Raw genomic sequence first — 16,630 nt, 5'->3', positions numbered from 1 at the left:
CACACCATCTCCCCACCCCCTGCAGATGGAGAACCACCCCGCAAACGGTCCCTGAGATCAAGGACAAAGACAGAGAACGATGCCAAGACCCCCGCCAAGAAATGAGACCACCCTGAATGTCATCCTTCTGTCCCACTTTGTCCCCCTGTCCATCCTCAAACTGCCCCAGCTCCACTTCCTATGCCCATGTGGGCAATGCACCTGTGAGACTAATAGACTGGACTCTGCCATGGACAATACTCCACCATCACCCCTCACCATTTTACAACCCCCTCCAATATTGAGCACTTAAATAAACACCCTTGAAGCACAAAATAATCTGGAGTCAGTCTGTGATTTCGAAATAGTGTATTAGCAATTACAGTGTCAAAATGCTCTTTCAAATGTAATGGCAACATACCTATGTCACAGAGCTCTAGTCCATGAGGAAACACAGCAGATGTCACACAGTGGGACCCACATCTGTGAAATCGTAAGGGGAAGTGACAACTCAGTGACCATACACTGGGTGAAAATGACAGACAATAGAGAAGTAGTAGTGTTAAAGAACATGTAGTAGGCAGGTTTGTATTCTTACCTGCATCTCACTGGAAATATTGCATGATCACCGAGTTCCTGTTGTCGATGTCCTCTTCTTCTGCTTCCTCGTCTTCACTGTCCACAGGCTCCACAGCTGCAACAACACCGCCATCTGGACCATCCTCCTTCAGAAAAGGCACCTGTCGTCGCAAAGCTAAGTTGTGAAGCATACAGCAGGCCACGATGATCTGGCACACCTTCTTTGGTGAGTAGAATAGGGATCCACCTGTCATATGGAGGCACCTGAACCTGGCCTTCAGGAGCCCGAAGGTCCGCTCTATAATCCGCAGAGTTTGCCCATGGGCCTCATTGTAGCGCTCCTCTGCCATTGTCCTGGGATTCCTCACTGGGGTCAGTAGCCATGACGGGTTGGGATAACCAGAGTCACCTGCAAATGGTGAGGGACAACTGTTAGACACACACTAACCTGTAGGGATATCCCCAGACCCTGACAACCATTCCCACTGACTTGCTTCCAGGTGCTCACCTAATAGCCACACACAGTGCCTCTGGAGTTGACCCATCACATAAGGGATGCTGCTATTCCGCAGGATGTAAGCGTCATGCACTGAGCCAGGGAATTTGGTATTCATATGGAAGATGTACTGGTCTGCCAAACACACCATCTGCACATTCATGGAATGATAACTCTTCCGGTTTCTGTACACCTGTTCACTCCTGCGGGGGGTACCAATGCCACATGTGTCCCATCAATGGCACCTATGATGTTGGGGATATGTCCAAGGGCATAGAAGTCACCTTTCACTGTAGGCAAATCCTCCACCTGAGGGAAAACGATGTAGCTCCACATGTGTTTCAGCAGGGCAGACAACACTCTGGACAACACGTTGGTAAATATAGGCTGGGACATCCCTGATGCTATGGCCACTGTTGTTTGAAATGACCCACTTGCAAGCAAATGGAGTACTGACAGCACCTGCACTTGAGGGGGGATTCCAGTGGGATGGTGGATAGCTGACATCAGGTCTGGCTCAAACTGGGCACACAGTTCCAGGACTGTGGCACGATCAAGCCTGTAGGTGATGATCACATATCTTTCCTTCATTGTCGACAGGTCCACCAGCGGTCTGTACACCGGAGGATGCCGCCATCTCCTCACATGTGCCAGCGGACGGTGCCTATGAAGGACAACAGCGAGCACAGAGTCAACCAACTCAGAGGTATGTACCCACAGCTTACACTGAACACGAATCAAAAAACGAAATTTGGCCTGTATGAGTGTTGAGGCAAGGCCTAGGTATGTGTGACGCAGTTAAAAATTAAGCCAAGTGGGACCCTGAAATGGCAGCTGCCTGACCTGTAAAGTGGGACAATGGGATGTGAGGTAACTGCACTGGCGTTGTACACCGTCATGGTAGGCGGTCGAAGACCGCGGTGCAATTCTGCATTGGTTAACATTGGACCCTATGGGTCCCAGGAGCCAATGAGGATGTACGCCGGCGGTGACAGTACGCACCGCCACGGACATGACCGCCATTTTCTATCTGTTCAATCACTCGATACCTGATCTTCGACAGGAGAGGACCTACACTGCAAGTGCTGCTGTGACCTCGGTCTGGAAGAGACAATGGCTCATGCGTCTGGGGAAAGGGCCCCTGCCTTCACATTGGAGGAGTTGGAGAAACTCGTGGATGGGGTCCTCCCCCAGTACACGCTAATCTACGGTCCTCCAGACAAACAGGTAAGTACACTGGGAGCATGCTGTATGGGCTATGCCTGTGTGGAGTGGGGTGGATGAAAGATGGGGGGGGGATTGAGACGTGCATGAAACGACGGTGGGAGGGGTGCCCATCGCACCATGACCTGATGTTCAGGATCCTGGCGGTGGCGTACCCGGAGTTGGATGGGCGTTTGAGGGCATCACAGCAGCCACAAGGGGGTGAGTACACTCTCATTCTGCTGATTTTGCGCGCAGTGGAGGTGTCTGGGTGGGGGAGGTGGGCTGTGAGTTTCCCTAGGCCAGGGCGAGTATGCTAGTTAGGTCTCCTTGTTCTGGCAGACCCTGTGGCACCCCACCCCACCTGTGTACAGTGCCAAGTATACCAAGTCAGGCTCCTGTGTCATCCATGTGTGCAGATGTCGGCCATAGCCTTGTAGGCCATGTCCCAGGGATTGAACAGTGGAGACCAAGTGCGCGGCGTAGTGCAGGGGGCTTCTGTGTCTGTTGTGTCCGCCAAAGGTAGTGGTAATGTATGCACTCAACATGTCTTTCTTCTGTCGTCCCCCCCTTTTTGTGGTCTCCATGTTCTTGTGTTCATTAGCATCATCAGGCGGAGGAGCGGTGGCACCGGAGCAGGAGGGAACTGCATCCCACATGGCCCTGGAGGGCGAGACAACGGACTCGGAGTTCACCATTGGGACGGAGGGCGAGGGGAGCTCCACGGCGGGCACAGGAGCTGACACCATTGACACGGACTCGTCCTATGATGGGAGCTCCCTTGTGGTGGCGGCAACATCTGTGCCCCCACATCTACTGGTACAGCCGCCACCCCCCTACCAGCACCGCCCTCCCAGCAGCTCCTCAGCCTTTGCCCCTTGCCAACTCACCAGGAGGGCGGGCATCACCTTTCCCCCAGGCACCTCAGGCCCTGCCCCAGTCACCCCTGCTGCCCTCAGTGAGGAGGCCATTGACCTCCTCAGGTCCCTCACTGTTGGGCAGTCTATCATTTTGAATGCCATCCAGGGTGTAGAGAGGCAGTTGCAACAAACAAATGCATTCCTGGAGGGCATTCATTCTGGTCAGGCGGCCCTTCAGCGAGCTTTTCAGACTCTGGCCTCAGCACTGATGGCAGCAATTGTCCCTGTCTCTAGCCTCCCCCCTCCAACTTCCTCCACCCAGACCCAATCCCCTCTACCTCAGCCTATCCCGAGCACACCTTCAGAACAGCATGCACACACGTCAACACACAAGGGAAGCTCAGGCTAACATAAGCACCACACATCCCACAGGCACTCACGCAAGACACACATGCAGGCACACCAACATCCACTGCCTCCACTGTGTCCCCCTCCTCCACGTCCTCCTCCTCCCTCCCTGTCTCATCTCCACTCACACCTGCATGCACACATCCTCAGCCACTACCTCCATCACCAGCACGCCCATCACCACACACCGCTCACGTGCACTAACCACACCACTACCATGCACACATCCCCTGTGTCCTCTCCCAGTGTGTCTGTGAGCCTTCCTCCCAAAGTACACAGACGCAGGCACACACCCACACACCAGCCATCCACCTCACAACAGCCTCTGTCCCATGCTCCTTCACCCAAATTCAGCAGACGTACACCTCCTACAACCACTACCTCTTCCTCCATTCCCAAAACCCCTCCATCATCCCATCCCAGTGTGTCTAAAAAACTTTTCCTGGCTAACATTGGCCTCTTCCCTACACCTCCCCCTGTCCTTCCCCTAGGGCCAGGATGTCCAGGTCGGTGACAAACACCTCAGCCAGCAAATCCTCCAGCACTGTGGTCTCAGCAACTCCTGTCACATCGCGGGCGGCACCCATCTGGGCTGCCAGTGTGCCACCTAGCGAGGCCAAGGATCAGCCCATTCCGCCACCTGCCAAGGTGAAGAAGGTGCCCACATGCCGTAGGGAAAAGCCGTACCAACCACCCAGCAAGGCCTCCTCTAAGCCAAAAGGGGACAGTGCCAAGGGACTAGCAGTGACATCCAAGGTGGGGAAGGGACACAAGGCTAAGGGGAAGTCAGCACAGAGCACGGACCCTCCAGCTGAAGGACTAGAGTCACCCCTTCTGGCAACTAGAACAGCAACCTCTACGGCTGTGGACACGGCCACCTGCACGGCCACCTGCACATATGCTGCCTCAGCAACAGTCCCCAGCATCATCCCCAGTAGGCAGCTGCTGAGGCTGCAGGAGACGTCCTGCTGTCTCCCTCCACAGGTGCTGACACATTCACCACTGGCAGCATTTCCGACACAGACACTGCCGCAACCACTGCCACCAGCCACGCGACATGCTCAGACAGTGCCACCATGGCCGACATGGTACACATTCCCAGTGGACAGCCGTCCAAGGCTGCAGGAGATGGCCTGGACCCTGCACAGCATACATGAGGCATGACACCCATCACTGTTAGTACCAGCAGGTGGCAGGCAAAGTCGCAGCAGGGTGGAGTGTGTCTCTGACTCCATGGAGTATCATGCTACCTGTTCCCAGGCAATATCGTGGCACACACACCCAGGTGAGGGAATGGGACCTGCCACACTGCATGTGCAGCACTCTACACACCAAGCCCCCTCCAGAACCAGTGGGGAAAAGCATCCACTATCACTGTCCTTGGCAGGATTAAGCACACTGGGCACAAAGCCCCCTCCAGAACCAGTGAAGAAAAGCATCCACTATCACTATCCTTGACAGGATGAAGCACACTGGGAACAAAGCCCCCTCCAGAACCAGTGGAGAAAAGCATCCACTATCACTATCCTTGGCAGGATGAAGCACAATGGGCAAAAAGCCCCCTCCAGAACCAGTAGATAAAAGCATCCACTACCCCAGTCCTTGGCAGGATGAAGCACTCTGGGCACAAGCCCCCTTCAGAACCAGTGGAGAAGTGGAGAAAGACATCCACTATCACTATCCTTGGCAGGATGAAGCACACTGGGCACCAAGCCCCTCCAGAACCAGTGGAAGAAGTCACCCACATGAGAGACTGTGGCCTTGCACTCCCCAGGACCAAGCAGTGGGCAAACCACCCACTTGAGAGACTGTGGCTTTGCACTCCCCAGGACCAATCAGTGGGCAAACCACCCACTTGAGAGACTTGAGAGACTGTGGCTTTGCACTCCCCAGGACCAATCAGTGGGCAACCCACCCACTTGAGAGACTTGGGAGACTGTGGCTTTGCACTCCCCAGGACCAATCAGTGGGCAAACCACCCACTTGAGAGATTTGAGAGACTGTGGCTTTGCACTCCCCAGGACCAATCAGTGGGCAACCCACCCACTTGAGAGACTGTGGCTTTGCACTCCCCAGGACCAATCAGTGGGCATGGAACCCCCTTGTGGAGCAGTGGCGTCGTCCGTTCAACCGGCTGAGGTGCCCCCCCTCCCCCTTCCCCTGAGGTGCCTGTTTATTTTCGATCTGATGCCCCAGCAGTGTTCTCTCCATTTCGAGTCAGGTATCATGTGTGGGCTTCGCCCATGCATTTTGGGACCACTGGTCCATGGACAATGATTGCAACACTATCCGGACTAGTGTAGTTGCTGTACATATTTGTATATACTGATGATTTTAAGTTATCTTGGCCCATCTGATTTTTCAATGATTACACTCATTACAATCTTTTCATTTTGTCCTTCCATTCTTCCAGGGGGTGACGAGGTGTAAGTGTCATGTTGCTGCATGTTATTTTTTGTATGTTGCTGTAGGTGAGGGGTGTTGCATGTGTGTGTGTCACTCTCTCTTCACCCCCCCTTGTGTGCTAGGTGCAGTACTCACTGTGGTCGTCGCCGGCATCTTTGCTGCTCCTGGTAGAAGAGGAGGTAAACCAACATGGGCAGGACCTGTAGATCGGGCTCCATGGCATCCTGGTTCCTCATTGGGTGTCGAGAGGTGTCTGGTTTCCGTTCCAAGTCCTGTTTACGCCGTGCTTTTGATGGCGTTGGTACCGCCCCGGAAAAGGTGGCGGATAGGCCTGTTGTAATATAGTGGGCGGTACATTATCTTCCGCCTGTCTGTTGGCGGTTACCGCCGCAGTGTTTGTTTCTACAGCCATGGCGGTCGGAGTGTTAAAGTGGCTGTCTATGTTGGCGGTTTCCGCCATGGTCGTGATTCAATTTTTTTTAACCCCCGGCCTGTTGGCGGTATTACCGCTGCTTTAACACCGACCGCCAGGGTTGTAATGAGGGCCTTAGTGTTTTGGGGCATTTCCTGTCGCGGGCACTAGACCTACCCACACAAGTGAGGTACCATTTTTATTGGGAGACCTGGGGAAACTCTGTGTAGAAGGAAGTTTGTGGCTCCCCTCAGATTCCAGAACTTTGCAGCACCAAAATGTGAGGAAAAAGTGTTTTTGTTGGCAGATTTTGAGGTTTGCTAAGGATTCTGTGTAACAAAACCTGGTAATATCACCACAAGTTACCCCATCCTGAGTTCCTCTAGGTGTCTAGTTTTTAGAAATGTCCAGGTTTGCTAGGTTTTCTTATGTACCGGATGTGCTAGAGGCCAAAATCCACAGCTAGGCACTTTGCTAAAAGCAGGTCCGTTTTTGGGGGAAAATGTGATTTGTCTGCGTTGTGTTTTGCGGCACTTCCTGTCACGGGCACTAGGCCTGCCCACACCAGTGAGGTACAATTGTTATCGGGAGACCTGAGGAAATGCTGGGTTGAAGAAAATTTGTGGTCCCTCTCAGATTCCAGAACTTTCTATCACTATAATGTGAGGAAAAAGTGTTTTCTTGCCAAATGTTGAGGTTTGCAAAGGATTCTGGGTAACAGAGCCTGGTGAGAGCCAAACAAGTCTCCCCATCCTGGATTCCCCTAGGTGTCTAGTTTTCAACAATGCACAGGTTTGGTAGGTTTCCCTTGGTGCCCCCTGAGCTAGAGGCCAACATCCACAGCTAGGCACTTTTAAAAAAACATGTCAAATTTCAATGTAAAAATGTGATGTGTCCACATTGCGTCCCCTGTCACGGGCATTAGGCGTACCCATGCAAGTGAGGTATCATTTTTATCGGGAGACTTAGGGGAACACAGAATAGAAGAACAAGTGTTATTGCCCCTTGTCTTTCTCCACATTTTTTGCTTCCAAATGTGTGGCAGTTTGTTAAAAAATATGTTTATTTCTGAAATGCCTTGTAATTAAAATGCCAGTATGGGGACCCCAGAATTCAGAGATGTGCAAATAACCACTGCTTCTAAACACCTTATCTTGTGCCCATCTCAGAAATATAAAGGTATAAAGGTTTCCTTGATACCTATTTTTCACTCTTTATATTTCACCGAATGAATTGCTGTATACCCGGTATACAATGAAAACTCATTGCAAGGTGCAGCTCCTTTATTGGCTCTGGGTACCTAGGGGTCTTGATGAACCTACAAGCGCTAAATATCCCCACCACCAGAAGAGTCCAGCAGACATAACTGTATATTACTTTTGAAAATCTGACATGGCAGGAAAAAGTTACAGAGTAAAATGTAGAGAGAAATGGCTGTTTTTTTTAGCTCAATTTCAATATTTTTTTATTTTAGTTGTTGTTTTCTGTAGGAAACCCTTGTAGGATCTACACAAATGACCCCTTGCTGAATTTTGACTAATTTTCAGAAATGTTTAGCTGTCCGGGATCCAGCTTTGGTTTCACACCCATTTCTGTCACTAACTGGAAGGAGGCTAAAAGCACACAAATAGTAAAAATGGGGTATGTCCCTGTAAAATGCCAAAATTGTATTCACAAATTTGGTTGTCTGATTCCCGTCTGCCTGTTCCTGAAAACTAGGAAGGTGGTGATTTTAGCACTGCAAACCCCTTGTTGATGCCATTTTCAGAGAAAAAAACCATAAGCTTTCTTCTGCAGCCCTTTTTTCCAATTTTTTTGAAAAAATCAAAATGTTCGCTGTATTTTGGCTAACTTCTTGGTCTCCTCCAAGAGAGCCCATAAACTCTGGGTACGTCTAGAATCCCTAGGATGTTGGAAAAAAAGGACGTAAATTTGGTGTTTGTAGCTTATGTGGATAATAAGTTATGAGGGCCTAAGCGCAAACTGCCCCAAATAGCCAAACAAAGACCAGGGGTTAAGAGTTCACGGACAAGAAGAAAACAAAATCTGGTTTTAAAATGTAACACAATGTTTGGAGTTGTTTGCACTAATAAAATGATCTTTGTGTTAGAAGCAGTAACCTACTTCCCTATCTAAACAGCAGAAAATCTGTCATCTACATGGTACATGTGTTTTGCTGGGGACACGTTATCCCTCTAAGCGAACTTTATGAGTCAAGCTGTGACTAGAAAAATCACAGATCCCTCCAGCACTTGCATTACCACCTGGGTTATTTTACCATTATTATTATTCCCTGAGATTTTGTGGGTACGCAAAAGCTTTGCAGCAGGTGCTTTGACCCTATAAGATATTTTAAAATGCTGCCTTTGCAACCAATTAAGCCAGAAGGGCTTTACTCTCACATTATTCCTTGTTGCAAATTTCTTTGTGGCAGAGTGGTTAAAAAATAAATGTATAAATTGAGTGTCAGACTGCTTTTCATGGCTTCGCCCCTCCTGACTCCACTACCTTTTTGTTGTGACTCCTTAACCTCCAATTTATGAGTTCCCGGAGTAAAGGTTTTCCAATTCCATTACTGCTAAAACAATTAAACCAAACTTATGCGAAGAGATTACAGTTTGGGGTCAACTCGCAACCCTCTTTTGAGATTATAGATAAAACCATCTGTCTTAACTCTAAATACAAGGATCAAAAGATATATCAGTGCATTAAGTGTGAATATCTGAAAAATGTTTTTGACAGATCTTTTGATTTGGCGATCCTGCCATGGAGCTAAGAAACCAATTTGTGAAACAAGAAGCATGATGCACTTTCGGCATACATTCACACTAAAAATGCACCAAAATGTACTTGCTTGCAAAATGACCTTCTGAATCACAAATCTTACAAAAAATTATATAAGTAAGGGACCTTAGAGGTTGTTGACACAGAACATGGCTGCAAGTCACATCAAGAGGACTACTGAGTTCGCAGCAGATTAGAATGGCATGGTATTGATCGATGGTGTCCGCAGTACTGTGTGAAGAAATACATGAGGCACGGGGCATGAACATGCGGTGTGTCCAGAAAGATTTTTTCACATGTTGTTCACTCCTCCTCGGAAAAGCCACTGGCTTTCAGGCATGGGCATTTTGTTAGGTGGCATCTTACCTAGCCATTTCAAGAAGCAGCTGCCAAACTCCCACTACTAAAGAAAAGTATGTTTTTAGAGCAAATTAAAATAGTCCTACCTAAGCAGCATAAATTAACTATTTGTTCCTCTTCTTTTTTTTAGACTATGCATTACCAAAGTAAGCTACAGTTAACAACCTGCCATTCAAGGAGAATATTATTGCTTGCCACAATATATTAAAATATCACACCAAAGCAAACAACATCATATTTTAGAATACAATACACATACCATAACATAACATACTAATACTTGACATTAAATGTGATATGATATATGGCATGATGTATGAGATATGATATGACATGGTTCATCTGCAACAATGTTCAATATTGTAATGGCGAAATTCATTAGCGTTGAACACATCTCTCGCCTTCTGCACAGTGATTTATCTTCATGTCACCAAAACGATTCAGTGATGTTATTGCATCATAATAAAAGGTAATCGGTCACAGATTAACTATTTTCTGATTTCCTGTCTCTCGTCCTATCTATTGATCGACTCATCCATAAGTCCAGCAGTCCATCTATTTATGTATCCCTACATACACTTTATCCACCCTTAACTTATCCCAAACTGATAGACAACCATTTATCCATTCTATTGACCCATCCATCCATATTTTTCTCAGTTAACCACTTATAGGGCACCTTATTCATGTTACAATACAAGAATTCTCCTTTTGATCATCAGCCTTTTCGAAGCTTTCATGGTTCATGTTAGTCAGTACAAATATCTCTCATACGCACTTCCGCTTCCGTATGGGATGGTTCTTCAATCAAATAAAGAGCTATGAATAAGGTAAAGTGCCATTTTCTGTAATTGAAATGGCAACCTATGGAGCTACAAATCCATTAGACTAGACATTCTTAAACATAAAAGCTTCCCAGTCGTTAACAAACACAATTTGATGTGGGCGTGTGAAATTATTTAGGTTTGTGATATTCCCTTTCAACACAATAACAGCAAATACACACCTGCCATCACACCATTCTGAATTGTACAAAGGAACACAGAAGGTGGGAAATGTACTGCAGTAAATGAAACTCAAATGATAGCACTTCATGTGAAAACGCAATTTGGTTTGATACTTCTGTCTTTAAAGAGCAGATTGATTCTCTGTTAACAAAAGCACACTATTTGAATAATGCGCTCTTCCGAATGCTTCAGGCGCCAGTTACATCTAGGCAGTCATTTACCACTGCAATAAGGAACAATTTCTTTTTTTGGGATTGTGCTTCTCCGTTAAATGCATGTACGTTGAAGAGCAAAGGAGTTTTATAATTCACAGAAAGTGCTATTAAAGAAAACACCCGGCCGTGGAAGTAACTGCTTAGTAGACCTTTCGAAAATATAATTATCAGAGATTTCAACAGATATGGTATAAAGAACAGCGGAATACATCACGAACACATACTACACTATAGGAACCCAATCGCTTGGTGACCCAGAAGTTATGCTGACTATGCTACATCAAATGTTTCACAAACGTTGCACAAGATGGTCTCCTACAAATTGGGAAAGTCAAAATTTGGAAAGAAACCCATCAACAAATGATTCCAAACAAAGCTGGAAAAATTACAAAGGAGTGTTGTCAATTGGAACGCCAATGCCAGAAATCACTTATGGAGGAGGATCAGATTAGAAAAGACACACAGGGGCTACCACAAAGCAATTAAAAGAGACAAAAGGGCACATATTACCAGGCATACCAACCCAAACAAAATAAATGTTTAAGATCCAAAGGAACTTCACAGCGAATTTACAATGACATTATGACTTTGATACAAAACATAAAAAATTCCAAGGACTATCTCTCTTACCCATGCACCATCAAGAACCTTCTTATCTTTCTTTTCTCCATTCCTACCTCCCTTTCCTCATTCAACTGACTGGAAGATGACAGGGTACTGGCATTAACACAAAAAATCCCTAATCTTCTCATTTGGAAGTGGAGCCATACCCTGCAGCCGGAAAGATGACACCACAGCTGTCCACTGTCCGTTGAAAATGACATTATTACAACTGCCCTGAAAGAAACAAAACATCTCTGGCTGGCCAATCACTAACTTGCCCTTACTACCACTCCCAGGTAGTCTGAATTGGAACGACAGCACAGATACGGGGTGGACAGTCTATAAAATGGTTGTATGTGATTTCATTAAAAACAACACATTTCTGGAATACCATTACTGGAAACCATTTTATTTTAACTGTTTAATGGAAGTTTTCTGAATGAATTGCGTATACCTTCTCGTAAAAATCAATTCATAGAATATCTTTTTAATCGAAATTGGTTTATGAATGATTATTTTTAAAATGTAAATGCAATGACTACAGGTCTTTCAGAAACAGTTTTGTTGGATATATCTATTTCAGTGCTTTACTTCAGGGGACATTATTTCATATCCAGATCTTTTGCGTTGTCAAACAATTATTTTGGATAGTTTTAATTCGCTTACCCTTAATTACCTGTAAACACCATCCATCACTGACTCTTCACAACCCCTGAACACCATCAATCCCTGCTCCTAAAACCCCTCACCACACCTTAACTACACTCATCCGTTAAGCCCTTCTGCCCCACAAATCCACCATCTCTAAACCATAAAATCACTCACTAGCCTCAATGCCACCCTAAACCCTTTTCTACACCCAAACCCCACCTATTCCATACCCCTTAAAACACTTCACTTCAGAACACCCACACTCCACCCATTGCTGAACCCCAATAAATCCTCGCCACCCTCAAACACTAGCCATCTATGACCCATCAGAACTCCTCATTACCCTAAACTACTCAGCCGTGAAAACCCCTTTCTACATCTAAACTCCACCTATCTCTGAACAATAAAAAACCCTTTCTATGCCCAAACTCCAAATATTCCTGACCCCTAAACATCCCTCATCACCCTAACAGTACACATTCCTGAACCCACAACATAGCACAGTACTACTACATTTCCCCTCAGTTTAAAGTGATTCTGGATATCTCCTTAAAATTATCTTTCCTTTAAAATGCATACTATATATTCTTATTTTTTGTGCTTCTTTAAAATTGTCTTTCTTTAAAATTGGTTTGCCATGATTCGGTTTCCACTAATGTGGTTTCTCAGTTTTCATTTTCCATTCATAAACCCACATCACTCTAAAATAGTCAGTGACAGGATATATTGACAGTTGCCACAGTGGCTGAATTAAGGGCAGTTCACAGCATTTTATACAGCATCCAAGCAGTGTTGCTGCCTGACATCTTAAAACACAGATAGAGTGGCAGTGTTTGCAAACTGAGGAACACACGGGTGACATGACTCTATATTGTGTGTCTATTGGTAATGACCAATTTTAGCTCCTCCACCACCTTTGAAAAGATAGTGGGACCATGAAACTGTAAAGCCAGACAACGGCAATGTTGTGGCTCTGTGTTTTCTGCTATTATTATAAAGGGTCCTATGCTCAAAGTTGGACAGAACTGTTGATATGCCAATTTTCGTCATTAAACAGATATACAAATTTGAAATGCACATAGCAATTATGTTGCCTAAATTTATGCATCGGTAAAAACTTGCAAAATTATCCACTTCAAAGCACAGTGTGTCTTTCTGCAGTAGAAGAAAATGAACTTGCTTTGTGAAATTAAGGAAAAATTAAAGCAGAGGACAAGCAAGCAAAATCCCATCGCTCATAGTGCGAGACTGCCAAAGGATGATGTGGACTGACCCATTATCCATGGTGCAAAGCAAACCAAAGCAAAGCAAAATGTGAAAGACACTTGAAAAGACCAACGGATGAAGAGGGCTGATTAGAATCTCATGTATATATTTATATATTTTTATTATGAATTTGTTCTAGAATGCATGAGGCTGATGGAAAAAATAGACAGCCTTTATGTCAGCCCCTAAACAGCACACCCTTGGACATACCCCATGCATACCAGCCCAAAGTATGCAATGATCCAAAGTCATTACTTGATATGACAGGTCAGAAATCCATTACATAGGTCTGTAGCATATGTATGGCTCTCATAATTGCTCCTCTGCTGGTTACTTCAATGTTCAGAATATTTATCCAACATACACTGACCAGGCTCTACTATGTACAAGCAAGGGTATCCGCATACTTGATGTTTTCCTAGGTAATCCAAAATAGGCAATCGTGCAAAATTCTACTGAGTCACAAATGTAACGGCTACAAGCTTTGAAAACTGTTAGTTGCTCTCATAAATTACTGAAATCATACTATTAATGATCCAGGACTAAGACCTGTTACAAAACTGAATGCATGTTCAGTTATGTGTCTGCTTACTTTCCAATACATTTACATATCAAGATCTTGGATAATGCCAGATGATAAAAGCTGTGGAGAATCAAATTAGTTGCACTGACCCGCACAGCATTTAAGGTACATGTAGCAGAAGAAAACCTATGGCAACTTAAGAGTTACCATTCAATAGATCACTTGAGTGAGAAGCTTTCAGACCAGTGAGATTCTTTCCGGGGCAAATGTATAGTATGTATGTATATTATATATGTATGAATTAATTCTCCCATAGACACATAATACCCTTTGGTACATCAGGCTCATAGTATTTTGTTGAGTCAAGTGTAATTTTGTGACCATATGTAATTGTATGACTGCATGCCTGACAACTGGCTTGAGGGAACGGTGAAGCTTAAAACAGTAGGCCTGAGTTACTTAAGGTGAAAACCTGTAGGTCTGCTAGTGTACTGAGAAATATCATGACCGATTCCATACGGCTGATCTGCTTATTATGAAATGTTATGATAAAGGAAGGAGGCCTGACTTATTTAATGTGGAAAGCATATGTTATAGTCAAAAGGTAATTAGGGATTTATTGTTATTAACAGTGTTAAAGGCCACTGTGTTGAAGCTATAGACAAGGATTTGTTACACGCAGCCTCACAGATTATCTTAGCAGATCCAGGTTTTAGTGTTGTCTACTCTAACAGATCCTGAAGGATTTCATGGTGATGATTCTTGTTTGTCCCTCTTGAGATGGAATGTATGTTGTTTTGCAAACTGTATTTGTATACATATTTGTAATTGCACAACTGCATGCATGATGATTGTCTGTTTATGTGGACTTAAATTGGTCTGTGTAGGTTATGGCATCACGCCAATAGTTAAGACTATAGTCCATATTAGGTCACTGGGAAAACAAGTTTCTTAGATTTGGTCAAATTATTTAAAAACCGAATGGCACAGCAAGTTGGTATGACTTATTGTGAAAAGCATGTGTTAAAGGCTGTAAGATTTTATGGGATGATTGTATTATTCTGTGCTGAAGTCTGTAGGTGGGTATTTTATTACATGGAATCTCACAGATTGGTGTAGTGGGCAAAGGTTTTGGTATGAGTGACCCACTCAAACAAACTGTGAGCTAGAAAATGTGCACTGTGATAAGCCTTATTGGCCTGTGTTGAAAGGACCTGATATTGTTTTGACAACTGTAATGTTGTACATAATTGTAATTTTATAACGATATACCTGTTGGTTGCCTTTCAGGAATTTTATGTCCAACACAGTAAGTCTAAGTTGGTTATGGTGGCACAGTAATGATAGAGGGTATAGGCCTCATTCCACGAGAGGGTGGAAGGATACTCCCACCCAACCTGCAATAGCGTAACAGAGAAAGGAAAATACTCCAGTGGGTGGGATTAACAATGTCTTAAGCCAGTAAATAAAGACGCATGATCCAAGCAAGACAATAATTGAACGGGGATTGGCCTAAGGCCCACTCTCTGTACTGTTGTACAAAAAAGTTGACTTTGCCAGTCATTAACAAGACAAATGGTCCCCAACTGCTCCAATGTGTTGTCCACATAAAACACAAGAGAATTGAGATATACAAATTTACTATAAAAATGACAAAAAAATTAATTGAGCTGCCGGCAGTTATATGCACTGGCTATGAAAGTGACACATAAATCAAAATATACTGCAGCTTTGTTTACATGAGCCAGGTTAATGGAAACAAATTGGTCCACTTTTAATGGGTATATTGTTATAATAGGATTTTGTTTGTGGAAAGCTAACAGTTAACAATGAGGCTGAGATTTACTGTATTTATCTTTAAATCTTTGGTGGGAGAGTGACATTGACAAACAGACATGAGCAAAGTGGGAGAGAAAAATGTTACTACACATGATTGGGATAATACACACCCTAGAGAGCTACTAAGTTCCACACCTATAATCATTTTGAACCTTTGGCTTAAACTGGGTAGATCTATCACATGTACAAGAGATAAGTGCACACTCATGCACTACTTTTTTGAGACACACTTAGAATTTCAATGCAAAATGAATGTGGTCAGCTACTGAAGCAGCCCTACTGACTGTACTATTATCAGCCCGAAGTATGCAAATGAGTTCCTGATTTTAGCTGCTATCAGTGAACCTGAGAGATAAGAAAAATATACACAAATTACTGACACATGCTACTAGATACATTGTACTGCAAGAAGAATAACTTGCTAATATAAAGCATGTACAACTTTCTAAAAACTGAAAACCTGTAAGTTGGACAACTTCTCCATACACAGCAATCAGTCCTGTAAAGATACCTAACTGGCTAGGCTTTAAACTTCATCAAACTGTTCAGAATTGAAGGCCAATTATAAATATTTATGGTGGAGCATGACAAAACACAATATTGAGCTGATAAAGATAAAAACGCCACTTGACGAGTCATCTACATTTTTAAAACCAGGGAAATAGATGCCATGAACTGAAAGCCTGTGAAAATATTTGGTGTGATAATTTCTTTTTAATACAGCAGATATGGCAATCAATAGAATAGGGCACAGTAAATATAGACTTTTCTTCTATAGGGCTGAGAGTATTTTAGAGATAATGGTGTGTTATCCTTTGCCATATCTGTGGAGGCCTAATGAGAAAGAATACCTATTGTTAGAAATGGGGTTTCTGGTTGGCTAGGGTATGCACCTCAGCCATGCAGAACCCACCTACTCTAGTCAGGGAGAGGGAGTTACACGTCCAAGATAACCCCTACCCCCATTGGTAGCTTGGCACGAGCAGTCAGATTTATCTCAGAGGCAATGTGTAAAGCGATTGCACAACACACACAACAC

Source organism: Pleurodeles waltl, chromosome 9 (assembly GCF_031143425.1).
Source record: "Pleurodeles waltl isolate 20211129_DDA chromosome 9, aPleWal1.hap1.20221129, whole genome shotgun sequence".
Classification (NCBI taxonomy): Eukaryota; Metazoa; Chordata; class Amphibia; order Caudata; family Salamandridae; genus Pleurodeles; species Pleurodeles waltl.
Note: the sequence above shows the minus strand (reverse complement) of the source record.